Source organism: Lepidochelys olivacea (genome assembly GCF_965140295.1).
Source record: "Lepidochelys olivacea isolate rLepOli2 genome assembly, chromosome: 5".
NCBI classification, from domain to species: Eukaryota; Metazoa; Chordata; order Testudines; family Cheloniidae; genus Lepidochelys; species Lepidochelys olivacea.
In genome coordinates this window covers 84,936,402-84,956,596 of record NC_140415.1, presented here as the reverse complement: position 1 = coordinate 84,956,596, position 20,195 = coordinate 84,936,402, and positions in this window count along the sequence as shown.

Sequence of the window (20,195 nt, the reverse complement as noted above, 5' to 3'; positions counted from 1 at the left end):
CCTTACACCAACTGGGGTTTTTGGAGCATATGCCATTAACTGTTTTACTTAATCTATGCAAAATAGCTGCTAGAAGCACAAATGGCTGAGTGCTCTTGTGTAGACAAGGCTGGAGGCACAGAGCAGTTAAATGACGAGCCCAGTATGCCAATGGCAGAGGTCAGAATAGAACTCAGAGTCCTATCTCTAGACCACATTGTGAGCTCCTTTTAACAGCGGAGAGTAAAACCACTCTGTGCAAGATATATGTCATCATGGAAATTACTCTTGAGTCACAGGCTCCGCATTATCACATCACAGCACGATCAAATGAAAAGGAGATGATGAGCACTGAGGGAAAAAGAATGGTTAGTTTGTGTCATTTACTTCTATGGTCTGCTAGACAAAGTCACAAAGGACAAACATTTTTTTCAGGCAGATGCCCTTTACCCAGACATCAAACACTTCTCATGGGTGTCTGTCACAGACATCTTCCTATCAAAGGCTTGGCATTTGTTAGATGTTTGTCTGGATTTTCCATTACAAAGTTCAAGATGATCGTACTGGGCCACACCAGAATAGCAGCAGAAGCAAGCCAAAGTAGCCAAAATCCAAAATGGTTTAGTGAAACTAATCCAATAGGGTAATGTGATCCCTGACTAACACAAAGGGAGAGTAGAGTTTCTGCAGCCTCAGCAGACATCACGAAGGGAGGAACCACAGATCACTTTCAGGCAGCCTAGCTCTGATACCACTGAACTGTAGGAAAACCAGTGCTAGGAAGTGGGTGCATTCCCTAATGGATTTTACTGTTTGTAAAAACTATGTGTCCCACGAACAAGGCGTGTAGGAGAATACCTTTTCATCTTTACTATTTATTCACTGTGTCCTGTGTATCTATTTTGACATGTATACAAAATGTTCAAATGTATTTAAATATAAACATATTTTATAAGGAGCCAAAGGAGCAGGGACAATAATGAAAAACACCTGGAAGTTAATAAACTTAACATCCTGTTACATGCTACCTCCACCCCTAGAGCAATGTCCATAATGCAGTCACATATTTTTTCCCTCTGTGCACCACATTTGTCAAGGTTCCTTCCCCACTCTGAACTCTAGGGTACAGATGTGGGGACCTGCATGAAAAACCCCCTAAGCTTATTTTTACCAGCTTAGGTTAAAACTTCCCCAAGGTACAAACTATTTTTCCTTTTGCCCCTGGACTTTATTGCTGCCACCACCAAGCATCTAACAAATATATAACAGGGAAAGAGCCCGCTTGGAAACGTTTTTCCCCCCCAAATCCTCCCAAGACCTATGTCATAAATATAAAGGGAAGGGTAAACCCCTTTGAAATCCCTCCTGGCCAGGGGAAAGCTCCTCTCACCTGTAAAGGGTTAAGAAGCTAAAGGTAACCTCGCTGGCACCTGACCAAAATGACCAATGAGGAGACAAGATACTTTCAAAAGCTGGGAGGAGGGAGAGAAACAAAGGGTTTGTGTGTCTGTCTGTAGTCGTCTTGGCCGGGGACAGAACAGGAATGGAGTCTTAGAACTTTTAGTAAGTAATCTAGCTAGGTATGTGTTAGATTATGATTTCTTTAAATGGCTGAGAAAAGAATTGTGCTGAATAGAATAACTATTTCTGACTGTGTATCTTTTTTGTAACTTAAGGTTTTGCCTAGAGGGGTTCTCTATGTTTTTGAATCTAATTACCCTGTAAGATATCTACCATCCTGATTTTACAGGGGGGATTTCTTTATTTCTATTTACTTCTATTTTTTATTAAAAGTCTTCTTGTAAAACACTGAATGCTTTTTTCATTGTTCTCAGATCCAAGGGTTTGGGTCTGTGGTCACCTATGCAAATTGGTGAGGCTTTTTATCCAACATTTCCCAGGAAAGGGGGGGTGCAAGTGTTGGGAGGATTGTTCATTGTTCTTAAGATCCAAGGGTCTGGGTCTGTAGTCACCTAGGCAAATTGGTGAGGCTTTTTACCAAACCTTGTCCAGGAAGTGGGGTGCAAGGTTTTGGGAAGTATTTTGGGGGGAAGGACGCGTCCAAACAGCTCTTCCCCAGTAACCAGTATTAGTTTGGTGGTGGTAGCGGCCATTCCAAGGATAACGGGGGTAATATTTTGTACCTTGGGGAAGTTTTGACCTAAGCTGGTAAAGATAAGCTTAGGAGGTTTTTCATGCAGGTCCCCACATCTGTACCCTAGAGTTCAGAGTGGGGGAGGAACCTTGACAACCTACATCCCCTTTCCTGGGGAAGGCTTGATAAAAATCCTTACCAATTTGCATAGATGAGCACAGACCCAAACCCTTGGATCTTAAGAACAATGAAAAAGCAATCAGATTCTTAAAAGAAGAATTTTAATTGAAGAAAAAGTAAAAGAATCACCTCTGTAAAATCAGGATGGTAAATACCTTACAGGTTAATCAGATTCAAAACACAGAGAATCCCTCTAGGCAAAACCTTAAGTTACAAAAAGACACAAAAACAGGAATATACATTCCATTCAGCACAACTTATTTTATCAACCATTTAAACAAAACAGAATCTAATGCATATCTAACTAGATTGCTTATTAGTGCTTTACAGAAGTTCTGATCTGTATTCCTGCTCTGGTCCCGGCAAAAGCGACACACAGACAGAGAGAACTTTTGTTTCTCCCCTGCTACAGCTTTGAAAGTATCTTATCTCCTCATAGGTCATTTTGGTCAAGTGCCAGTGAGGTTATCCTAGCTTCTTAACCCTTTACAGGTGAAAGGGTTTTTCCTCTGGCCAGGAGGGATTTAAAGGTGTTTACCCTTCCCTTTATATTTATGACAACATTTGAGACCCAACACCCAAAGTACTCTGGCTGGTCTCCTCATTGCCTGAAACATTTTCCTTTCTTTGGCCACAAGCAAGTGGCCGTGGACTAGGAAAGTGCTTCCAGCATCTACCAAGGCCACAGACCATGGTAAGGAGAGAGATACATCCACTGAGAGTTAACCTCCACAGAAAGTTAGGCTATCTGATTCTCTTTCTCATAGGGAGAGGGAAGCCAAAGGTTATGTTATAGGAGTAGGTCAGCTTTCCAGAGCTCTCCAGTGCTAACATTTGGGAGCATCCAAGTCACCTAGGCAGATACCACCACCCCTTCTATTTGAGCTGGCACAGAACATCCCTTAGGAGCTCAGTAAGCCCAAATATTTCCCTTTAGTCACATTCCGTCAGGAGACAGGAAGATTTAACATATCCCTATCCTCAACAATGGAAACAGATGATAGGTGCAGCTGGTAGAGCCTTCCTGGATTCTGAATGGGCATCCTTGTCCTTTCTGGTTCCTCCTTCGTGTCCCAAAGTGTCTTCATTCTTCATTGTGATGGCTCTTCCATCTGTCGAAATAGAGTCTCGTCATGGTGGTTTCTCATGTGACTGAGCCTCCAGATTCTCATCCAGTAATTTCATGGCCTTTACCAGTTTATTCTGATGGTGCTGGCACACCCAAGTCTGCACTCTCCCAGGCAGACTTTTCAAGTATCCTTCCAGCATCAGTATGTCCATTAGTTCCTCTACTATTTCAATCTTGAGTTTGAGTCTATAAATTGCCCAGTCGATCAGCACCAACAAAGAGGTGTAGTACATGCCCACAGACATTTCAAAACCCCCACCAGTACTTCTTCTAACACCATGAATCAGTCCAAACTAACAGTATCCTCACTTAGGCCCCAGTTCAGGGCTGCCAAATGGGTAACTCAGGATACCACTTCTCACTGAGCTGCAGTAGCTGCCTGCGTGAAAACGATCAAGTAAAGCTATGGTTCATTTTCCGGTTCCAGTGTGGATAGGAAACAGCTACATACAAACTAGAGTTTGCTGGCAAATTTCTGAGTCTTTAAAAACTGTTGCTCCTCCTTTTTCATATATTGCAATAAGCCTGGTCAGCAACAGCCTGGGTTTGATGCTGCTGTTGTCTCTGCTGTCCCATTCTAATTTCAGGACCAATTCAGTTTTACCCACTTTGAGCAGAAAGTGTTCAGTTCCACCTCAACATCATCCGTAAGCAGGTGCAGTTCTACTTGCTCTTAACACAGTACGCACACTGGCTAGCTTTCACATTTACCCCTTCCATCTGTCTTTGTCCCTAATTTTAAACCACACCAACCCTCCTTCCCCTCCTGCCCCCACCCCCCCCTTAAAAATTTCTCGTGAATCTGACTGTCCTATTTCCTTTCAGGGCCCTTCTACCCATGCCCCTGCTTCTCTCTGTCTCTGCCTCAAGAGAACTCACACACTTTTACATTCTCGAGTTCGAGCTAATAGGACCAATTTAATCTGACATCAGGTTGAATCAGAAAAGAGCTCTGTATTTCTATGCAGCGTCCTGAAATCTGATTCCCTACAGGTAGTTACACTAATATTTAATTATGGCTCTGTACAGATGTTTTCCACTGTGAGGAAGTCACTGTTACACAGGTTTTACAATTTACCATTGAACATTTAGTACAATGTATATCCCAAACCACTCTCTGCTCCAAACAGTGATGAATATTAAACACTTGGCTTCTATCCTCCATTGTAATGATTCTGACCTGCATGTTACAGAAATAAAGAAACTCAGCACAAACTCTCCTTACTTTACCTGGGGAAAGCAAAAGAAAGAAAAAAATCTTTTTCCAAGAGATTCCAAAAGGAAAGATCAAGATAGCTGGAAAGAATGTGTGGCATGCTGGGAAAATTAGTTTATCCCATCATAAGATCATTAAACTCTGCCTGGATTTTTTCTGAGAGTTTTTTTGTTTGTCAGTTTTGTTTTTTATCTTTTCCACATAATCTGCTTGTTAGTTGGCATATTTTCAGAAAGAACTTTCACATTTAAAAGTGCTATAGTTGTGACTGAAATAAGAGCTTGTTATGCTCAGAAAACCCCTTGGCAAAGTGCCTTTTCAATGATAGAAAATCCAGCTCATTACAGAAGTAACAGTAATGGGAAACTAGTGTAAAGGAGAAAAAGAAAAAAATAGATAAGCATTTCATTCTGGATGTTTTTTCCCTGTGGGACAATATGGCCTCTTGGACCTGTGATGTCACCCCGATCTTTAAGTAATCTAGGGCTCGTCTACACTAAAGGGCTACAACCTCTGTAGTGTGTCTGGTGAAGATGTTCTAAGCCAATGGGAGAGAACTTGCCCATCGATTTAATTACTCCACCTCCACGAGAAGCGGTAGCTATGTCACATCACTTTGTCTACACTGGAATTTAGGTTGGTGTAATTTACGTCATTCAGAGGTGTGTGAATTATTCACCCCGAATGATGTAACTTTTACCAAAGTAAGTGGTAGTGTAGCCAAACCCCTAATCTCCAAACAAATGAGCGTAAAAAGATTTGAAGAAAATATGTTAATAATTAATGGTAGAGATTGGAAGAAACCCAACAATGAAAGCAATTCTTGTTTTCTAACCTGGAGAACAAGTTTTCTATAAACACACACAAGGAAAGAGATTACCACATAATGTAGCAAAGCAATGAAGTGAAACAGGATACACATCCTATACTTGAAAAGGTTTCAGCATTTCAGCTATTCTCAGCCAAGATGCAAGCTGTCTAACAGAGATATATTTGGGATGTAATGTCACAGTAAGTCTGTGGAGATTCATAGATTCCAAGGCCAGAAGGGACTATTGTGATCATCTAGTCTGACCTCCAGTATAACAGGCCAGAGAACTTCCCCAAAATAATTCCTAGATCCCTGCCATTTGATTGTTATAATCTGACAGCATGTGCTTCCAAAATAGGCCTGTTTGTTTCTATAGCTATTCCTGAATGGAAACATCTATCTCATTTGTATTATCTTTCTAGTGCCTTATAAGTCAGCAGTTGCATAATGTTACCATATCAAACCTAATCTTTTTTTTTTTAACTGGATACTTGAATTGCATCGGTACTTTTTAAAGTATGTTGTTTTTGCACTTTCACTTCTAGTTCTCTGACTGAGCCTTTAGTTTAGATATGAGGGTGATGGGTGGAAGTGTGGTTTGGGTTTACATTCAGGTCCAATTTTTTTCTGAACCCTAAAACTTAAAGGCTGGGTGGTTTGGATAAATGGTTCCCATTTTTGGTCCACATCTATATAAAATATGAGGCAGGGGTTTATTTTAAGAAGCTAAAACCAGGATGGTTTGGATATAGGTCTCCAAACAGAAAGTTTGAATTGGAGGATTCAAATACACAGTTCCAGTTTTTCCTCATTCTATTTCTGGGTAGTTTTTATCCTACCTTTTCTGTGATTTTCTATTCTCAGCCATTGTTTACTTCCCTGTGTTTTCAATGGAGCTTAAAATTAAATTAGATTAGTTTTACTTCTGCCTTTGCAAACAAAGGTCCGAAGTCCCATATCCAGGTGTAGTTCAACTCCCAGGCTGAGTCAATGAAGTTAGTCTACATCTGTGTATATGTACTACTTTACACCTGTGTACCTGCTATCAGAATCAGGACCCCTGGCTTCATTTCTCTTTGGAGAGACACAAACAGTACTATGTGGAATAAATTCTGAACTCAGACTGGTGTGTAGCTATTTGATTTTAATGGATTTATTCTGGATTTATGACAGTGTAACTAGAAACAGAATTTGGCCCACAGTGTCTCTCTCTCTCTCTCTCTGCAAAGTCTTCATGGTCAAAATACGGAATTTCATCAAGAGGCAAGTTGGAAATCTGCAAGCTCGCAGCAATTACTTCTTAAAATTACTGCAAACTTTGTTTCCATTGTGTATGTTGATACTGGCAAAATGCTTGTTTTGGTTTTCGGCAGTCATTTGTGCAAGACAGTGCAGCCACTCTGAGCAGATATACATTTGAGAAGGTCATTTTTATTCAAGTGACTCTGGACTGGAAACCTAAATAAATGAATTAAATATGTCAGTGGGCCCATTCTTCCATCCATGCCAACTTATGAATTGTATAGCACTTGCCATTTCAATTAGAGGAAAGAGTCAAACCATGAGTATCTCAGTTGGAGGAAAGAGGATATTGCATTTTCTTCTTAATGAGGAAGACATGGAATGCTGCTGCCTTATAATGGCCAAACACATCCTTGAACTTCAAGATATTCAAAGGCAAGAAAATGGACACAACAAAAGCAGCTCTGAATATTAGATTCACTTTTGCACTTCATACCCAGGCAAAATCCCTATTAATTACACTGGGAGTTTTGCATGAGTAGGGCATGCAGGATCAGGCCCATTATATTGTGGAAGATAGAAATTCATAACTACTTAGAGTGTGCCTTATTACTTTTCATAAAGTAGAGTATGACTACATGCTGCACTCGAAAGTGATATTACAGGGTAAGAAAGTGTGTTTTTAATTTGGCAGGTTTGTAATGTAAAAAGTTACAAAACAAGTCACTTTTGTGAAGTACTTGTCTTTTACACTCATTAGATTGCAATCCAGTGATGACTGAACATGATATTTAAACAGTGGTGATTTGCCAATGAGTTACATGATCAACAAGAACTGTTAATGTTTTTTTATTCTAAACCTTCTCAAAATGTCAAGTGTTCTTGTCAGCTGCGTGGAAGTGGCATAAAAGTAACTTTTGAAGATGCTGTTGATGAGTTACACTGGGGAACACACTATATAGACACTAAAATCATATTCACAATATGTTCTAATCTCTTACTGATGCAAAAGGATTTATGCACTTAATTCACATTCCCATTGATGGCAGTGTAGTATAGCCTGAGTTTTTCCTTACATAAAGACACTGAACACTCTTAGTTAACACCAAATCCTACCTACTTCTTGTATCTATTCAGGCCCTAAGAAAATAAAAAAATAGGACACACCAAGGACATCTCTCTCTACGACCCTGGTCCTGGTGATTCTGACACAGTCCTCATAATAGCACCATTTTTAAAATCTTCTCTGCGCAATTCCAGGGAGCTCCTTCCTATAGAAGTTCACCATATAGTCCCTTATGGGTTATTTCAGAGGAGGGATGATACAGTGGTTATGGCATTGGTATAGGACTCAGGAGATGTGGATTCAATTCTCCGCCCACCACAGAATTTCTGTGTGACCTTAGGTAAGTCACTTAGTGACTCTGTTCCCCATCTGTAAGATGAGGATAATAGTGCTTCTCTACCTCCCAGGGTGTTGTAAAGATACCCACATTAAAAAGTCAGAGGTTTTAGAAGTATCTAAGACATAGACTTACCTAAGACAGAGCAAGAGCCACCACCCAAGCAAACCCTGTTGTTTAATCCCTACAGGTCCTGGTCCACCAACAGTAGATACAGGGGGTAGGCAAAGTGTTGTTGGCCCAGAAGGATCCCTCCTGAAGCCCTATGCTCCAGTATACCCAGTCACAGGAGTTTGTCTTTGTCCAGCTTGTCCTCATCTATCCCTCCACAAATGTGAGTCAACGCCACACCATTCCATTTTGTTGCAAGCACATTCTTTCCATTTCCAGCCACAATGTTTTGTCATGGGATTGGCACAGCATGTTTTCAGGCTACTCAGTGATCGTTTGTGGTCTCTGGGATCCAGTGACTGATGTGGGTTGTCCACCTATTGTCTTGCCTGTGGACTACATGACCTGCCCATCTCCGCTTTGCGTCGTACATCGCCTGCACTACATCGGTCACCTCTGATCTTCTGATTCGCCTTCTGATCTTCTCATTTGGTATTTGATCACATGAGTTTAGGCACATAAATCTCCCATGCCTACTATAAACATGTAAACAGACCCCTAGAGACTCCATTTTTCACTCAGTCTTTCCTCAAGCTGCTATTTAAATCGATGGGTGCTTGTTAATGGGAGTAAAAACGGAACAAGAACTCAGAGCTAGATTATACCTCTATATAAAAATAGGGGCAGGAAACACCACAAGGTTCTCCACAGAGTTTCTTCTCCATTCTTCCTTTGATACAGTGGGGTTTCTCCCTCACATCCTGTGGAAGAAAGTAGTGGTCCACCCCACAAATGCTATAGACCTCAGGCATCCACAAGGAAACACAGTGCTATCCTTGTGAAAGTCCTGTGGTTCCTTGGCAGAACTGTGCTCCATGCTGGACTCACATTTCCAGGAATTCCTGGGTCATAGGTGCCCCTGAAAGTCCCATGTGCAGAGGTGCTCAAGGGAAAGTCAGTACACCTGCTGGCTATATTTACTTTCCTTCCTGATTTCCGCTGGGTGTGGGGCAGAAGGTTGAGGGAAGACAGGGAAAATGCACATGCTCCTCCTTGGTCTGCACATTGCATCTTGAGTCCTTCTGCTCCTGCACTCCATCCACACGGGCCCCTGGACCCACTAGGAACCAGGAGAAAAGGAAAAGCTGCCACAAAGGCAGCTGTCCCCATTTCTGTGCAGAGCAAGAGAGGTCCATGTGAAGATCCAAAAAGCATGAACAGGCCCTGTGAAAGTTATTCAGGATACAGCCTCTAATGAAACAATGAAATACCTATTTTTTCTTAGAAAGAAACAAAGTTTTTCGCTGAATGACACTTCAGTCACTTCAGTCCTGAAATCTGCAAATGCATCTTCCCTATCATCGTGCTAGGCTGAATCAGGACCTTGGCTTAAAAACACACAGGAGCTTTGGTGTATTAACAATCCAGATCTGGAACTGAACTTTGCTGCTTAGATATATCTCTAATCAAAATAGATTAGGTCCGATTCTGTAGCATGCCTCCAGAAGGACCTTCACCTCTGAGCTGCTCTAAGGGTTCCAATGGTTCCATTGTATTTCTTACAGCAGCTTCCACCCCTGAACTACATTGCCATGTGTCCTATCCCAGGGCTTGTGAGGGCAATTTACAGTGACCTTGGTGAGGGAATTTTCCCCTCTCACCACCTGTATCTCTTTTATGGCAGCAGAGAGGGGCTGGAGTGGGGAACAGAATCTGCCACAGTACATGTGCAGAAGTATGTACTGCAAATGCAAATGCTCTAGATACAAAAGTTCTACGGCATAAGGAGGAAAGATAACGCTGGGTGACCACACTGAATTTTCAGGTTTCAGAGTAACAGCCGTGTTAGTCTGTATTCGCAAAAAGAAAAGGAGGACTTGTGGCGCCTTAGAGACTAACCAATTTATTTGAGCATACGCTTTCGTGAGCTACAGCTCACACTGAATTTTAATTTCTAAATCCTATTGATTTCATTTTTTCCAAGCATCATCATAATTTTTATTTTATTTTTTTTATTTATTTGCTGGTGTAACACCATTAACTTCAGTGGATATATTTCTGATTTATACAAGTGCAAACAGAGCAGGAAAAAAATTCTGTCTTTGCAGCATGGTTGTCCTGTGTCAGCCTCCCTGTGGCCAGGGGCATCAAGACATTTGGTTGAGCCCATTTACAAAAGTGAAATATGCTGTGGTGGTGGTGTGTATTGGGCTGCTGAAAGCTACAGTCAGAAGACAAGAACCTGCTTCTGAAGTCTTACAAGATAACACCCGCACTGATGTCGTGGTCCAAGCATTAGAGCGACAGCCTTAGGCCAGAAGGGCAAGATAAGGATTCCACCAGACCCTATTAAAATATCTTTCTTGACTAACGAGTAAGGTTTTTTCCTCAGAGTTTCCCAAAGATTCCTGTATTAAATACTGGATCTTTTGAGACACGTGGCAATATGGTTGTGTGCCAGAGATCTGAATTTGACAGTTTTGTCACACATCACCAGATCCATCCCTTATAAAGAAACGTGTTTGAGCCCAAAATGTCTGCCTGCCTCTGGGCACTACCAGCAGAACTACTGCTTGAGGCTGCCCTTTCGCAAACAAAGATCTGGTTGTGGGAGCGGTTTGTGTATCTGCACTTTAGACATATACGGGGCCAAATTCATCCTTCGGTTATACCACCAGCCACCCAGAGTAACTCCACAGACACACAGATTTGGCCACAATTTGGCCCAGAGCGTATGTGCCAGAGTGTTCACAGAGATGAGCTTTATACATAACTGCACTTCAAGGATATTCTGCAAACAAGCATAAAAATCTAGCTGCAGTGTGAGATTTTATGTCTATTTTTAGTATCTGTAATTTTGTGTCTACATCTTTTCATGTGACCTGTAGCAAATATTACTGCAGGTATTGTTTCCATTAAGTAAGTCTTTCAGAATTTGATTACTTTCAAGAAGCTAACAACTCCTTTGAAATCAGTTAGCAACACTGGTAGCTTCTCCAGAGCAAGGAATCCATGGCCAACCTACTTATCGTTATTTAATCTAAACATAAAGACAGTTACACAAATATAGCAAATATTTTCATAAACATTGGAAGAACCAGTAAGCCACCGATATTTGCTGTGCTTCAAGGTCATTATGTATATTTGATGACTTCTGCTTTTGTAAACATGATGTGCATTATTTGGTTTAAAACCAAATGTGCCATCAGTTAGTTATGATACTTTATAGAATTACAGATTCATTTACAGATATAGATATATACAGCACATGGATTGACGGACATACAAGGATATGCAGCATCTAGGTGAACCCACCTCCAAGAGTACACAGTGTGTGGATTAAATATAAGTGAAACAGTTAGAGCTGCCACATCAAGGTTAATGAGATGCTTTTAGGTTCCCAGTCCATCATCACTTCTTCTGGCTTCTCATGTAAATGGGGCAACTGAGCCAGTTAGTGAGGTTGCGTAGCAGTATACTGTACAGCAGACCATGGCCACCATGCACATTTTCCCATCCTGTCAGCCACACCTAACTAATGCTATCCAGACAATAATAATTTTGGGCAGTTTGGCTCTTCAACTAATTAACTAGAGGGATTGAAATATTCCTCTACAGCATTAAAACAAAGCAGCACCACTCTACCGTCATAATAGTGTTCACAATAAACTTCATGAACGACCAAGCCACTTACCCTGCAAAAAGAAAACCCAACAACAGGACATGTTAGCTGACTTGAGCAGAGTTATTTCCTTTGACTGAGGACAGGTCAGAAGCAAGAAGCTTCTACCAATGATGAAGAATACTTACTTATCATTCATACCTTTATCTTCAGATACTTTAATTAATCCTCACACGCACTGTGGCAGAGAGAATAACTAACTTGGTCAAAGCTACAGACGACGTTAATGTCAAAACTGGGATTAAAATTCAGGAATGTCTAGCTCCCAATCCCGTGCTGAGACTACACCTCTCTCTTTATAATGATAACTGACTGTCACATGCCAATCACGTTTGTTTTCTGGTGCTTTTAAAGGACTCAGTCCTGCTCCCACTAAAGTCAATGCCCAAAATCTGTTGACTCCAGCCTCAGGGACAGGGACGGTGCACAGTCTCTATGCACAGTGTCTAGCATAATGGGCTCCCAGTCTCAACTGGGGCTTCTATACTCTACAGTAATGCAAGCAAAATAATAATGTGGCGGCCAGCATAAAACTGATGTCTGGAAGAGGCCATCTTGCAACCTACAATTATCTGGGTTGTTAATATTTAAAGCTCAAGCATCTGCCAGTTAATAATGTGGTCAATTCAATCATAAAGTAAACTAAAATAAATATTACAGTTTAATAGTATTTTGAATGTAAATGCAAACTTTAAAAAATAAGACTCTTGAAGATAATTATCAATTTCAACTGTTGCCTGACTGACTAGTTCCTGGAGATTTTGTCACGTAGGGCCCAGTTTTCAAAAGAGAGCACAAGTGCAAATGCAGAAATCCACAACTGTACATAATGGGCAGTTGTGCATTACAATTTGGGATGTGCATGTTTAACATACAGATATGTGCTATTACCCAATTTCTGTGTGAAAAATCTGGAATTGTTAATGGCCTAGTTTGCGAAAGGGCTGATCACATGCAGCTCTCATTTACTTCATCTGGAGTATGAAAAACAAGCCCTAAATGACTTGCCCAAGCCCATATAGTGAGTCACTGTCAGTGCCAGGAAGGAAACCCAGAAATTCTCCCAGTCCCTGAGTCCAAACACTAAACACTCTCATCTGTACAATAGGTTGACTCCTCCCTTATTCCTACCTTTATGTATTTTACTCATAAAGTTAAAAAAAATAGGGCATACAAACAGCTCCATCATCTTTAATGAATAGCAAATAATGCCAACTAGGGCAAGTAAATGTGTGAAGCACCACTCGTACACCCAGTAACTTGCATGTGTGTCACAGATGGTTTTATTGAAGAGCCAAAAGAGAGAGAGAGAGAGAGAGAGAGAGAAAAGAAAAAACAAGTTACAAGCCACATGAAAAGAGGCAAAAAGAATTTTGTGGTATAAGAAATTAAAAGAAAAATTCAAAGCCTTTCCCTCTCCTTGAGAACATATAGACTAATCTCTACATAAGTAGAAATAACAGCTCTTTGAAATGGCAATGATTTGCTTGGAAAACATTCATTAAAAACGTCCTGCAATTATTGACTCTATCATTATTTCTTGGCAACATCTGAGTCTTGATGCATCTTGTGTTTTCCATGAAAAGCAAAGCATTGTTTCGGGGAGGAGGAGGAGCCAAGGACACTATATTTGAAATATGCGCTTGGTGACATGAAACTGATTGCCCAAAGGAATCAGGATAATATATATTTGTGTTATTGTACACGTGAGTAGCTTGAATCATGTACTGCTCTCTCTCTTTGTTTGGATTATGCAGCTCGCCTGGGCAGCCATCCAAAAGATTCACATTAAATTCTAGCTATATTCAGCACAAAAGTCATCTAGCATCAGAGGATCAAAGTTACATCAACCAACAAGCACTAAGGAATTGATAAGCCGCTAAAATTAGGTCATCTCCTAGCAGCTGCTTTTGATGGATGAAGTGGAATTTAGCCTCAGGTTTTCTATTTAAAGATCTGTTACAGCATCTTTTCCTGCAGCTACAGTGAGAACACAACAAAGTATAAAGCTTCTGATTAAATGTTTAATCATTTCTATTTACTCTTCTGATTGTTTCTGCCATGCCACAGATTTACAGCAGTCTGTATTTGGAGTTTTGCTAGACATTTTAAACCCACACTGCAATATTTAGAAAGCTTTATATTCCTATCAGGAAAGGCTAACAGGGGATATTTTTCTTCTATTTGGAGTAAATTTTGCAAACATGTTTACTTACTTTAAAGGAGTATATTGGCAAATAATGGGCTTAAAATGAACCTATCTTCAATTGTCTTAATATTGTGTTCCATTACAAAAAAATCTATCACTTCATCATTAGGAAATTTTTAAAATACTAATTTACAAGGATCTACAGGAATCTTTTTGTGTGGTTTTATGCTCTTTTTGTGATCCCTTCAGAAGTTAGCTAATAAAATCTTATTGCGAAAACTGGTTACCTTATCAGTGAGGGTGATTTTCAGACAAAATGGATTCATGCTGACTTCTGCCCCATTACAAAAAAGAAGAAAATCTGAATTGCTAATAGGGACTGATTATAGGATCTAGTGCTAGCCATTCTCTAGAGCAGTGATTCTCAAACTTTTGTACTGGTGACCCGTTTCACACAACAAGCCTCTGAATGTGACCCCACCCCCCTTATAAAGTAAAAACACTTTTTTTATATTTAACACTATTAGAAAAGCAGGAGGTGAAACAGGGTCTGGGCTGGAGGCTGACAGCTTACAACCCCCTATGTAATAACCTCGTGACCCCCTGAGGGGTCACGACCCCCAGTTTGAGAACCCCTGCTCTAGAGCACTGGTTCAAAGAGGAGCCTAAACAGTTAGTGACTGAAAATTGTTAACATGACAACATAGTGTCCTACGTGAGTTAGTGGTTTCAATCTAGTACCAAGACCTCACTATAACCTCAGCCTGCAATTGGCTCCATCATTAGTGTCTTAGCAGAGAGATCAGGGATGAAATGACCATGAAAACTGAAAAAGTCACTTATCAGTAAGAAAAGAAAGCTATGATTACTTGACCTACTAAGACAGGAGGATCTGCTTCATTTCGACTTCCTTTTCTACATGAGAGTAATTGGACTGTCATGCTCATGTCTTCTCTGAAGAGCAGTCTGTCTCATTTCTCTCATTTAAGTGTGCTGAGGGTTTGGCAGGGAACGTTCTGCTCTTCTAAGAGAGAACAAATGCCATTGCAAGACCATTGACAATATTTCATTAGATTGTATGCTTCTCTACTTGTCAGTTTAAAAATCTAAACCAGATCATCACCATTTCCTGGTTATGATTGTGAGTTTATATGACCCCATTCATTAGGCAATTTGTATTACAGAATACCATCCGATTATAAAAATCAAGTAATGAAGGAACAAAGGTGTCTGCTAGACTGTTTGGTTTATGGCAGTGTGCTTTGTGGAATCAACATTATTTGCTGGTCTTTGAGAAAACAGCTACAGTACTTTAAACTAAACTAAAAAAAAAAAAAACAGATGAAAAGAACATTAAGGTTACAAAAGTCAAGCACCCAAGAGTTGGGAAATGCCAGAACTAAGGTTGCCTGTGCAACTTGAATCCACCCCCTCGCACATACGCATTCTGACACAGGTTTTAAGGCTACATGATCACACACGTTTTTTTTGGTAGGATCTCCTGCCTCATTCAGTGAGAGGGAAGCTATTAAATATTTATTTTTACCCTCATCATTCAGTGTGTCCCCCCGGGCTTTATTTACTGTACACCATTCAAAGCCTGTACTGAATTCAGAATTGTTATTATTATTATTTGACTTTTCTATGGTTCTTTCATCATAGTATCTTGTTCTTTACAAACATTAATGAATTTATTTTCACAACATGCAGGCAAGGTATCTCATTTTCAACACACGGGGATCTGAGGCACAGAGCAATTAAGGCCAGAGTTGTCAAAAATGTAAACTAATTTTGAGTGCTTAATTTGAGATGCTTGTGTTCTGATTTTACAGAGAGTTTAGTGTCTTATAGAACTTTATATATGCAGAGCCGAGCTCCCATTGAACTCACTCGCCACGGTGAGGGCTCAGCACTTCTGCAAATCAGACAGACCCCAGAGTTTCAAGTTGGATACCCATAGAATGAGGAACGTTACACTGGTCATCCATCCATATAAAAACTTTGGTTGATATAACTTGCCCAGCATCACACGGAAACTTTGTGGCAGTGTCAGGGATAGAATCTAATTCAGCTGCCTTAACCATGAGACCATCCCTTCTCTTCTTGCAATCCCCTGCCTCATTCACAACACACCTTCCAATTTCTGCAACAAATGAGACGGGTCCTACAGACAACAGTCTCCTTCACTACACAATCCTGATTCATACCCAGAGCAGGTCCCTCTTGCGCACTGAAAGAGGCAGGGGTCCTGTGGGAAAGCTAATATGTGATCATGTAATTAAAGACTATCATAATACATACACACAGGGGAATCTAATTAAGGGCACAAGCAATGTCAATTCTGGCATTTCCTAACTTTTAAGTACTTGCCTTTGCAACCTTAATGTTCTTAGAACATATTTATTTTTATGAAAATTCCTATGCTTAAAAATATATATGTAAAAAAATTCTATCATATGGAACCATATTGACACCCTACATGGGTCATCATCAGGGTTGGGACCTTTAAATCCATAGCAGTCCTCTACCACTCAAGCTAACAGAGTAACTGGCAGTAGAAGGCTATTAACTTGTGTGTGGATCTGCCACCATAGGGGGATGGAGAGACAGACTTTGCTAGGCAGAAAAGGACTGTCAAGACATGGGAATAAGGGGTTCAATATCAGGTTTTGTAGGTGAATCTGCTCAGTGATAACTGACCAGTGTATCTTTGTCTTCCCCAGCCTCTCCTTCTACTCTAATCCACAGCCTCTCCCAATCTCCTGTCCCCTTTGTTTCCATCTCATCTTCTACCCCCTCTCCTCTTGCCCCTGTCCCCTAAATGACCCCCTCAAGGAGTGAACTCACAGCCCTGGCTTTAGCAGGCAAATGCTCAAACCACTGAGCTATGCCTCCCCCCCCCCCCCCAAGACCCATAAGATAGAGAAAATGGTTGAATACGAAGGGGAAAAATCTTACTGTCAGGAAGTTATTAGATTTTGGACCAGACTTCCAAGTGAAATGGTAAAAGCCCCCTTGCTTGACAACCTTGAAACTAGACTGGACAAAACACTGATCCTGCAAGGGCTCCCAGGGGCTAGCCTAGAAAGATGTATCCTAACAGAACTTTTCCAACTCAGATTTCTGGATTCAAACCGGTCTTGTATAGCACAGTTGGAAACATTACAATGATCAGTTATGCCTGGCCATACTGGTCAAAGAACAGAAAATGCACAGCTACCACTGTGGTGCCTTTCACACCTCTTTGCAATGGTAATAGCAGAATATGTGAAGTATCTCACACCCCCCTCCCTTGCCATAGATAGGAGTTATTCAATCATTTATCAAATGTACACAAATTCCTTTTCATATGCAAATATACCATTTGCCTCAGAGCTCTAGCCAAACAGTTGTGCAGTGCTTTGTCATGAAGATAATATCTTTAATCACAGAGTCCCTTGTTTCCATTCTCTTGAACAGGTGTTGCATAATGTCAAAGCTATTGTAACATCATATTTATTTGTTAACGGAGTGTAATGAATATGTTGTAAGGACATGAATGTGTCAGTCTCATGGTTAGGGTTAGTGGTTTCATGTGATGTGGTATGTGTAGGATAATGGCATAGACTCAGAGATGCAGGAGTACATTACAGCAAATTTAACTGATGTGGCCTGTTTTAGCTCTTCTCATTTTTGGAAAGAAGAGAATACATGAAAGACTTCATTGAAAATGAATACGTTGTTCAATGTGGTTAACTCTACACTTTGGCTCCACTCCCATCTCCTTTATAGGTGGAGTCTGTGTGTGACACTTTTCAAAATAGCATCATCTAAATACAACAGATTTATGTCATATCAGAACAGATATATGGGTCCACCTTATCTGGTATCTTGTTTCACACAATGGTCTATCATCAGATGTAGCAGAGAAAGTTGACTCTCTCTCATCCTCAGAATCTAATTTTTAAAATGTGGGTATTTATGGGGAAAGTTAAAAAAGCCTAGCATCTGTAATTACACTAGCAAAGGCAAGCATTGCAAGATCAATCTGTTCTTATGCTTCATGGCATAAGCTGCTCCCAGGCCAGGGACAGTCACCTTCCTCTGAAAGATCTGATGATAGACCATTGTGTGAAACAGGATACCTTACTAGCTAGACCATGTACTTTTTCTGATATGTCATGTATGCACCTACAGCTGAAAGCACTATAACCAGCACTGTTTTCACGGTCCACTTCACCCCTTTCACACACTCAACAATGCCAGCCTAAAGGTCTCTTTCATTTCCTTCTCTTTCCCTGCTATATTCATGTCTTCTCCTATGAAGTCACCCCCTAACCTGGTGTATGAAATGACCTCCAAAAACCCAGAGCAGCAGACCCTACCCTCTCTCATCATTTAAATTCCATCTAAAGACCTACTTCTTCCATAAGACTCATAGATAACAGAACTATGATAAATATTCATTATTATCCATTATTTTATTTATTCTTCCAAATAATTCCAACAGGTTAGAGAGGCATGGGGAAAAGTCATGCAGGTTTGGTTTATATCGTACTTGGCTCATCTACTATAGGTGCTGTATAACTAGAGTTTATAACAATATTGATATTATAGTAGTGCATAAAGGCTCCAACCCAGATCAAGACCTCATTGTGCTGTGGAAACACACTCTGAGCTAGTCCCTGCCCATAGCTATTAGTCAAAAACATCAAAGGGGAGGTCATTTGCCCAGCATCCCACAGCAGCTCATTGATGACAGAGCCAGGACTAGAACTCAGGTCTCCTAGCTTCTAGTCCAGTGCCCTCTCCTCTAGACCATGCTACCTCCCCAGCTGTCTCTCTCCATCTCTCTACCAAACTATTTATCAGCCTTGATAATTGGCCATCATCTAGTTCTCCAGCACAATAAATGCAATGATAAACTAAACATTTTTGTTGTTTGTTTAACTATTGATAATTAGTACCCACTGAATGAATGTTCTTAGGATCTAATGCAATTTAATTGCATAAGTCATTACCTTTTTCTCTGATAATGCCTCAGGTTTATTACCTGTAAAGAGTAACCTCAGGATAGATATTTAAAGCATGTCAGTTATATAAGTCACATGAAAAAATCTCATTACGAAGTGTGCAACTAACAGCAGAATCAGGCTAAAGCTGAAGAACAAATGAAATGCAACCCTTGCTTCAAAGGTAGGGATGCCATGGGTTGCTTAGTGAATACATGGCCTTGAGCAGACTTGGATCTTGGCTATAGCACATGGAGGCTAATTAAAGCCCATTTTCTACCAGAGGTATATCGACAAGCAGGACAAAGGCGGGTCTCACACCTCTCCCTTCCTAAAGAAAGTGAAAAACACTACACAGAGTCCGCCAAACTGATAGTCCTGTTGAACTCATACACAACCCAAGTTTTTCCATTACATACAATTTTGAGACGTGAAGTATCTGTGGTCAATAATCATTTTCTATCAGATTGTCCAGCTCACCCAAACCATTAAATGGTCATATTAGCAGCTCCAAGAGAAGTCACTGATAATTGGTGGGCAAAAATGCTTTGACAACAGCTCATAGCAGGGGAGCAATACCGATTGTATGTGTAAACACAAAACAAAAATATAGACAGATTGATAGAAAGGGGGCAAATTCTATTCCCAATTATATGTGTGTAGATTACTCCAGTTGAATTATCCTGGATCTACACCAGTGTAACTGAGACCAAAATTTGCCCAGTAAGTATAGTGTATTTATCTTATTATAAATAGTCAATAACATGCTTACTGATATCCAATGACTATTAAATTAAAATAGTATAGCAGCTAGAAGGCTAGGAGGCTTTGCTGATGTAGGTTTTCCAGAAACATTTTCCCCTGCAGAAATAGACTGAACAACATGTTCTAATAGTAAAATCAATATCCTCCCTCTATTAATTTAGAAACAATATTTTTCATTCATGGGATTAACCTATTAGGATTGCACTGCATCATTTAAGTGATGATGGGAGCAACATCCCATTTTATGAGGCAATAACACAGGTCCAAAGCCAACCTGTCTTTTATCCTTAATTGGAAAGAAAAACTGGAAATATTACTGGAGAGAAAAAGACCGGGCCCTTCTTTTTCAGCTCTTTCACTAGAAGCCTTTTAATATTTGTTTTCAAATAAAATGATTAAGATTAAAGTCAGTCTAAGTAAATCTGCAGTGGAACAAGAAGCT